Consider the following 9,389-nt stretch of genomic DNA (forward strand, 5'->3'; position numbering starts at 1 on the left):
AGAGAAATAACAGTATGTGTATCTATGCTGCAATATGAGGCAGGGAAAGAGAGAGGTAAAAAGTGTAGGAGTAAAGCACAGTAATCCATGAAGGAAGGAGTATCCATATTTAGACGGAAAGCAATACATAATGTATGCAGAGTAAGGAAGAAGTTCCATAGTAAATCTTATGGGGTTATAACAGGGAAGAAGCACTTGGAGTTAGGCCTTTGGTGACCTTCAACAGAGCAGTGTTGGTAGTATGATAGCTCATGAGTCAAAGAGCAATCATCAGAGTAATGATTAGCACATGGGTGATTAACAGTTTGTGCCTGAGCTACTGAGATTTAGTTAAGTTTTAGCTCCAAGATCATAAACAGATAAATGAGAAAAAATTAATTAAGTTCAGCATCCTTATTTATTTGTAAAATGGAAATGCTTTCACTGTCTACCTTATAGGATTGTTGTGAAGATTCAATGAGTTAATACATTCAAGGAGCTTAGCACAGAATCTAATGGTAACTATTTGTTAAATGGTGGTTCTTTCATTGCAGAAGATATGACAGTTCTGTTTTCTCTTCAATTGCATAAAAATCATGTTGATTGAAAATAATAGATTCATATCATATATGATATAAAAGGGTCTGGGCCAGCTGGTACATGTACTAAATAAGACAGAAATGTGTGCAGCTGTTATATTTAAATCACCTTGTTTTAGAATTGTGTGGCTGAAAGGAAAGCAAATGCGTAACCTTAGTGGCAGACTAAGTGAAAATATTTTTTCTGGCAGGAGAGGCCAGAAGAGTTTATTGGCCAAGGGCAAACAGTCAGTGGAGAAAGAGAAATTGATTTAAAAAAGGAATAGATCAACATCGTGGAGGAAGAATAGGTGAGGATGGGAATATTAAATGGAAGTGTTAGTGTGAGAAAGGAATATATACTTCTGTTCAATGAGATAAATGAACAAGGATGAGAGAAGCTAGAGAGAAATTCAAAAGTGGGGCCAAGGGAAATAATGTTTAAGGGCCTCTGGGCTGAGAGAATGACATACACAGGTCTTCAGAAGACAGGATTTATCTATTCGGTTTACAAGGGATGGACTTGGGTTTTCTGCTCTTCCTAATGAGAGCAGAAAATATCAGAAACAAACTTTGGTGATTCTAGACATTGAAAGCCCAAAAGATAGTAAAGGCACAATATAGAGCATTTAATGGGTAGAGATGTGTCACTGTCCATCAGTGTTGCAATCTGGACAGAGCAGGGGTGAAAATGAATAGCTGGCATCATCTTTGTATGAAGATAGGCAAGATTTAAAAAATGGCTAGCCTCTTTTGAGTACTTAACTCTGTCACAAGTTCTTTCTATATATTTTACATATATTATTTAATTTACTGTTACTTGAGACAGGCAATATTGTTATTACCATTTTGTAATAAGAAAATTGGGGCATAGAAAGGACAGGTAATTTCCCTAGTGTCACATATAGTCAGTAGCAGAGCCAGGACTTTAACATCCATAGTGGTAAATAGTAGGGAGTTAGTATACATGACATTGAAAGGGTATAGCCTGACTCGGAGGGCAAGTAAAATAGATTAATGTTTATGAATCTAGGGAGGGGTAGAGAGACTAGAAATAGCTTTGAAAATGGAGAGCAGTTTTAACAGGGAAGGGTAATAAGGGAGAGAGATCCATTAATTCATTAACAAATATTTTTGTGTTTCTACTCTGCACCAAAACTGTTTTAGGTGCTGTGAATAAAATATAAGTAGTAAGCTTTACCTTCTTTTCAAATGATAACACTTCTGGAAGGGGTAATAAACTGAGTGTTTAGCAACTTAGCTTAAGAATCCAGAAAAATTCCATGAAGCACTGGAGCTGCATGGCAGCACTGGAGAGAGAATTGGCTGAAAGTGAAATGGGGAGATTGTGAAGAATAGGGAGGAACATGCTCCAAAAAGAAGCTTACTGTTTTGATAAGGGTAGATCATATTGATAATTATGAACTTCAGTAATGCCTGAGTATTTTTCAGAAGAAAGACTTCAATCGGTTTGTATTCTAAGGGTTTATGTTTGATTTTCAATTGGAAGTACAATTTTCTGTCTTTGTGTTTACCCATAATGCATCAGGGAAGATTTGTTACGGTGTTATAGCAGTTACCTACTGCTATGCAACATGCCACCCCAAAACATGATGGCATAAAACAATAAGCATCTATGATTGCTCCCAAGTCTGTGGGTCAGCTGGGAGGGTCTGCTGGTCTTGGCTGGACTCACTCCCATATCTATTGGCATCTGTGGTTGTGCAGGCGGTTCTGCTGAGGTTGTCTAGATTTTCTCAAATGTATTGAGAGTATCTGGCTGAAAACTGGTCTAGGATGGTCTTACTGGAACAACTTGGCTTGAGAACCAAGTGGTGTCTGATCCTCCAGCAAGCTAGTATGGCTTGTTCTCATAGCAAAAGCAGGGTTCTGAGAAAATGAATATCGGGAGGCCCGGGTTCAGAACTGGCACACCATTACTTTGGCCACATTCTTTCTTTTAAAGCAGGGCCAGCTCATATCCCTGAAGTGGAGAGACTCCGCTTCTTGATGGAAGTTGCTGCAAAGTCACATTGCAAGGAGTCTCTCCACTTCAGGGATATGAACTGGCCCTGCTTTAAAAGAATTGAAAAAGACGAAGAATTGGATCTTTTTTTTTTTTTTTTCCAATCACTTACCAGTAGTGATTTTATGCTAGTTTCATTCCCTTTAAATACAAAATTTGCTTTTTTATCTGAAAAATGTTCTCAGGCCTATGTGATTTTTACATACAACAATTTAAAATTCTTTCATGGCTCCTCATTGTAAACCTCATAGGAAACCTATACTCTGTATCAAACGTAAATGGCATTCCATTAGCTGGCCTCTGTCCACTTCTTCATATACACTGTGCCTGTGCTACTAACCCAGCACACCCAAGTTCCTTTGTACAGTTCTTTAAATGCACCGTTCTCCTACAAACCTCTCATTTGTCTCTGAGGTTGGACTTTACTCCTTCTTCCCCTGGCCTTTCCCTATTCATATACTTAAATTTAAATTATCAAAATCTCTTGACTAATTAATATTTCCACCATAATATTAAGTGTGTGAACATTGAGATGTTATTACAAGATTACTGTTGGTGCGATTGTTTTGAAGGAAAGTTTTCCCAAAGCCAAACTCCCCAAAGGGACTTAAATCAGGGTTCAACAAAGAGTAAGTGATATTAAATATTTAATCTTAATATATATACATATATGTGTATCTATATGTGTGTGTGTATATATATGTGTATATATATATGTGTGTGTATACATATATATATGAGACTGACATTTTATAGTTTGAATTGAAAATATTTTACATGGATTTAAAGTTGCCAATGAGGTGATTATCTGGAATCCATTTTCAAATCCTCTTTTTTTTGTGAAATGATTTGAGACACAGAAAAATACCCCATAGCTTTCCTTCACAGTGCCTGCCTCTGCCAAGTCTCTCCTGACCCCCACAGACAGACTTAGCTGCCACACTCCTGTTGCTTTCCTTTGTAATTGCTTATATGTTTGCTGTCTTTCTAACTTCTGCAAGCCTAATCTCTTCCTCTCAGTTATCTTGTTGTGTAATAGTGCCTGGGATGCAGCAAGCAACCAAGACATTGCTTATTAAAGGAATCATTGCAGGATTTAATATGTACTACATAGACACACTTGGTAGTATCTGAGTTTGATTTTTGTTGATTGAGTAACTTATCCTTACGTAGAGATGCTGAATATCAGCTGTTAGAGAATAGTCTGGCAAATGGAACACGATTGTGATTGTGATTTGATGGGCAAATGTCGTGTTAATCTTTTTGTTTTCTGGCTGATAGTTAAATCTCTGGTACTGTACATCAAAAGTGTCACAGCTAAACAATCTGAGGGATTAAATGACTCCTCATAATTTCTGCGTTGTTAAATAGCAGAAGGATATTATCTAATCACTGTTGTCAGTGTATGCTGGTGAACTCTTATGGAAAACATTTTCTTTTCTACTTTGAAAGCATTAGGAAACACACTCAAATTACATTTTAAAATGTTGTTTTCTGGAGTACACAAACAATCTATTTCAGTGCTATTTCACTGTCAGTCATTTCAAGTATTTTACTATAAATGCCTCAGTAGTGGTCACCTTTTATATTCAGGGCTTTTGTGTGTGTGTGAATTGCTTCTGTGATAACTCTTACAAAATTAATTTTTGAATTATTTGCTGTTTTGTCATGACAGCTACATATGTATGTTGTCATTATGTCTGAACACTAATAGATGCTTAAGATTTTGTTGGCTTAATTATTTCTGATAGCATTTCTAATGATACCATGTAAAACTCATATAACCCTCTACATTTTACCTCTGGCTAAACATTAGGCTTCCTTTTCTTGTCTCGTGATTCCCATTAAGTTTTCAAAGCTAAAAAGGCCCATTTTCTCTTTTAAATGACTTATTATTGGAACCAGTTTCAAAGAGAACTGTGTGGCAGTTAAGAAAGGAAAGGTATGAGATATCTCTTTCTGTCTCTTACAGGTTTACTCAGCAAGAATACTTGACTTTCTGTCTCTTACAGGTTTACTCAGAAAGAATACTTGAAAATAGATTACACGTAATTACTTCACAAGGAGCTTTTTAAAATCCAATTACAAGATTTCTAATTTAAGTGAAAAAATGGGAAAAAAATAAGCTCCAGTCTCACTTAAATCCATTGTGCTATTTTGCAGAATATCAAGTCCATCTTGGGAGTTTAACTGTGGGAGGACTTTGTAATAGCACTGTCTCCCTATAACAGGATTCCACAGATAGCATTATGATGAGACTCCTGTATGTGTTCATTTAATTTCAGGGGTTGCTGCACTAAACAATAAACCAAATTTGAGAGCCTGAATCCGGATGTATCTTGTCAGTTTCTTTCCCAGACAGTTCAATCAAATGTCATTCTATTCAATTGAATATACACAGGGTGAATTTCAAGTAAGAGAAAATTTAACTTGAGTGATAGATTTTCTCTAAAAGTTGCTTTTGTTTGATTTCATCTTTTTTTCCTTTCTTTACTGTGAAACCACACAATGAAATGGAAATCAGGATGTCGATTCTGTTGCTGCTGCAGCTTTCTGCTTCTGACTTAGGCTTTTGCATGAGTAAAAGTAGTTGCTTCATATATTCCTCATGTGGATGTGCAGGATGTGCCCTGTACAAAAATCCAGGAAGCACTGTTTACAGAGACCATTATGTGCATGACTACAACTAGAGTTGTATGTTGCCCATCTTGGATGACTGTAAACAGAAGACCGCTGAGCTTCCTCAATTTGAAAGAGGTATTTTCTTCCTGCTTTCTTTCAAAGGAATGCAAAGAATGAGAATGACAGAAGTTTTGATTTGTGATTTAGGCACTATCTGAAGGCACTTTAGGGAATGTGAGCCCTGAACTGATACATTGTGACCCTAGGTACAGAAATTACTTAAATTCTTTGGGCCTTAGTTTTCTGATCTGTGAAATATAAATAATAATATCTGTTCTATTGATGCAGGATTTTTTGCTCCTCAGCTCAGCTAAATCTGGGTTCTTGTCTCACAACGAGGAAAAATTACGCACATGGACACACTAAAAGGTAAGGAGGACAAATTTTATTAAGCAAAAGGAAAGCTCCCAACAAAGAGAGGGGTCCTGCGTGTAAGTTTTCACCTCACAAGTTGAATACCAAGCCACTACATGCAAGCTGAAGAGGCCAGGCTCCTCCCCTGCCTAAGGAACGATGGTGGCTCCACCTCATTCTTCCAGTGGGCATGCGGGCCATTAGTCTGAGCCACTGCACATTGACTGATTTCCCTTACTGCACATGTGTTAAGGGATGGAATTTTTCACTGTGGGCATGTTTAGGCAAGCCCCCTGTGCACAATGACATCAGTGGGTTGGAGGTTCTCCAGGGACCCTTCGCTATTTGTTTAGGCATTTGGCTATCTCCTGCCTCTATCATTCCCTCCTCTAAAGAAGTACATTTAACTACCATTAGAATAAAGATAAGGAAAAGGAGGAAGACTGATCTTGACCACTTGCTGCTGACAAGGGGCACTGTTTTGAGAAAATGGCAGTCAGATGTCCCTCAGAGGCCTATCTAAGGATCGCTGGTAAAAATGGGCCATCATTTGAAGCTCTGGTTGCATTTGGAGTTCAATGGTCTGTAGGCAAGAAGAGACAAAATAAGTTATTAGAAGACAGGGATCAAAACTAAATAAGGATGGTGGTAAGGACAGCTAAAAAATCTAGAGGATGCCTACACGGCCAGATAACTGGTAGCTATAGTTATACCTACTAAGATTTGGGTGCATGGAGCTTGGCTTTGGCTAGTTCCCTTGGTCCTATATTCCCAAACAAAGAAACCTCCGGGTTATGGGCACCCTATTTATTCCTATCACCTGGCAGGATTTGTAGGATAATTGCCCAGAACTAGAATATTGATCCAATTTTTATATTACCCATCCCTTTTTTTTCTTCTGAGCTGCAGACAGAGATAGCTAGTTGGTTCACAGGAATAAGCAGGGTTAGTATAAAATGTAGGCAAAAAAACAACAACAACTAATGGGTCTAGAATTTAATGACAAATGTATGACAAGTTTTGACACATAATTTCTCTCTCTCCAGTCCTCATTTTTGTTAAAAACAAATCATAGTAGGACTGAGTTGTTTGCAAAATAAACTTTAGTCTTATACTTGGCCTGATTATTTGCATAAAGGGCATCAAGAATAATTATTTTTATATAGGCTTTTAAAATTCACTTTGATAAAACTCTATTCCACAAGGAATCTCATATAGGACTTTTTAAAGCCGAGCCCAACCATGGGTTTGTACCCTCAAATGCTATGAGTTGGGTGAATTCCTCTCTTCTTGAAGTCCCAAGAACATGGGGTTCCTGGTCCTGTTAGAAAGTGGCATTCTTTACTCACCACAGGTTAGGGACTCTGTACAGGGACTGTGTAGACAAGGTATGAGGAGAGTTTTCCCAAGGGGCTTTTATCAGCTCTGCAAGTCGAACTTGATTCCTTAAAATGAAGCATACCCTTCCAGTCAAGGCCTTGGTAAAACAACCAGTTTCTCCAATTGCATCCTGTTGCAAAAGAAAATTGACTCTTATTGCACTGATACAAATAATCATATTGCTATAAGTGAAGAATACTCAAAGATAGTCTACAAATTCTAGAGGAATCAGGCAGAGAAACAAACATGCTCCAAATTTTGTTCACAGAGTATACGTTACTCAATTATTAAAGACTGTAAATAGCTCAACATAAAAATTTCCTTCACTCTGAAAAACAAAACAAGAATCAGCAATGTTTTAAGCAAAAGTTAAAAAAAGATTACTTCAGTTTTCTATTAATTCCATCCATTTCATTAACTGTTATTCTGCTTGATATTCACGAACATTTCAGCTCTTCATGAGTCCTGTATGTTTTTTCTTTATTCCAAAGCCACAATCTCCAAAGTTATCAGAAACCTGCATTTGAGAGCACCTGTCAAAGTTCTATAGATGATTATAAACTATCTTTTGAAGAGAATTAAAACAAGATAAGAATTATCCACAAATAACAAAATGTCCAGAGTAGTTACAGTTAGAAACACAATTGACAAAGGAATTTGTTTTTTTCCTGTGGTTCACAACAACTTAACAACCTTAATTATGATTGATAGCATATACTCAGACATGAGAGTTTTAGAAATTCCATATAACTTTGAAACATACATAATATTATTCACTAAAATATAATCTGAAGATTAAAAATCATTTTGGCAATCCCACATACCTAAACATCTCAGCTAATCCTGTTTATTTCTCTTCTGGATGCTCTAGGGGCCCTCTATATCATTCAAAACTAGGGGTCAGGAAAGACAACCTTGAAACTGAGGTTTGATTTTGGGAAGCCTGTTAAATATGTTAGAGGTTGAAAACACTTGATATTATGAAATATAATTCCAGATTACCATGTTATTTATTTTGCCAAAATGATGACTCAGAAATTTTAAAACGAGGCCAAAAACCTTTACTCATTAAGAGAGAAGACAGCTTTTCAAACAATTTGTCTCCTGTCTTCTTTTTTGTTTTCCTTGGCAGTCTATCGGCAAGGCGAATGAAAAATTTTCATTATCCTTTACTATTACATGCAAATCTTGTACAAGGGAGAGAAAGCCAAATTTCACCCTTGTATTAGTTTATTATTAATGTCAACCCCAACTTTTTTATGAAACCTTATAGAAAATTATATCTAATCTTAACCAATTTGACCATGAGATAAGATTCTTATAAACATTTTCTAACCCTTTATAAATTTTTGTAAAAGAGCAAACCAGTGCTCTAAGAAAAACCTGCTGTGCTTTTATTCCAATGTTCAGTTCACAGAAAAATAATATCCTTTTAACTTTAGCCAATGTCCATACAGAATTTCTTTTTACAAGATTATTTTTTTAGAAACCTTCCACAACTTGTTTAAACTTTTAGTTTTATCTTACATAATTCAACACAAAGTTTTAACCCTAGGCAAAAATTTACATTTCTATGCATTTGTATAATCTTTTACTAAAAAACACATTTTAATTTTCTTACACACCTTGCATGTAAATCTATTTTCAGTGGTCTCAATTACATGTTACAAGGTACCTCTTAACAATTTTTAATTTTAATGTAAAATCTAGTAAGTTGTTTTAATTATGCACTATGTATTAATAAGGTTTGACTCCTACAACCATAGTTAATGGTGTGGTTAATTCCATATGTCCCCAAGCCTTACCAAGTTGTAAGGTAGGCAAGTTGAACAGTTCTCAAAGACCAAAGAAGCAGTTTACAATCTTAAAACATCTAGCAAACCTAGTACCTGACTTGCATAATTTAGACCACCTATTTACATTTTAATGACATCTGTGTTTTGCCAATAATCTTTAAGGCTTTTTATTTCTCAAACATTAAAGTCACATGAACTGAAAGGCATTACAGCTTTTACTTTTCCTTCAAAAAAGTATTTTTCTTTAAGCCAATTAATTAGAGCTCTTTTTTTATAGACATCACACACAACACATATATAACTACACAAACAGAAGAAGATCCAGTAGTTATAATATTTTTCATTTGCCAGTTTTTTAATTGGTTTATTGGCCTCTGGGTGGGGCCCTTTAAGAGCAGGGCTAAGAAAACACGTAGTTTCTAGGGCCTAATAAACAGGTATAGCTGGAAGATAAAAGCAGATTTTGAGAGGGACCTATTCACCTCTAACTCCCGGAGTTCAATAAAGAAAACAGACATTTCTCCCAAAATGGAATATGTGGTACCTTTTCTGGTTTTCCCAAGAGTCTCAGGCCATCAGAAATTACCTTAGGGC

Source organism: Pan paniscus, chromosome 10 (assembly GCF_029289425.2).
Source record: "Pan paniscus chromosome 10, NHGRI_mPanPan1-v2.0_pri, whole genome shotgun sequence".
Taxonomy (NCBI): domain Eukaryota; kingdom Metazoa; phylum Chordata; class Mammalia; order Primates; family Hominidae; genus Pan; species Pan paniscus.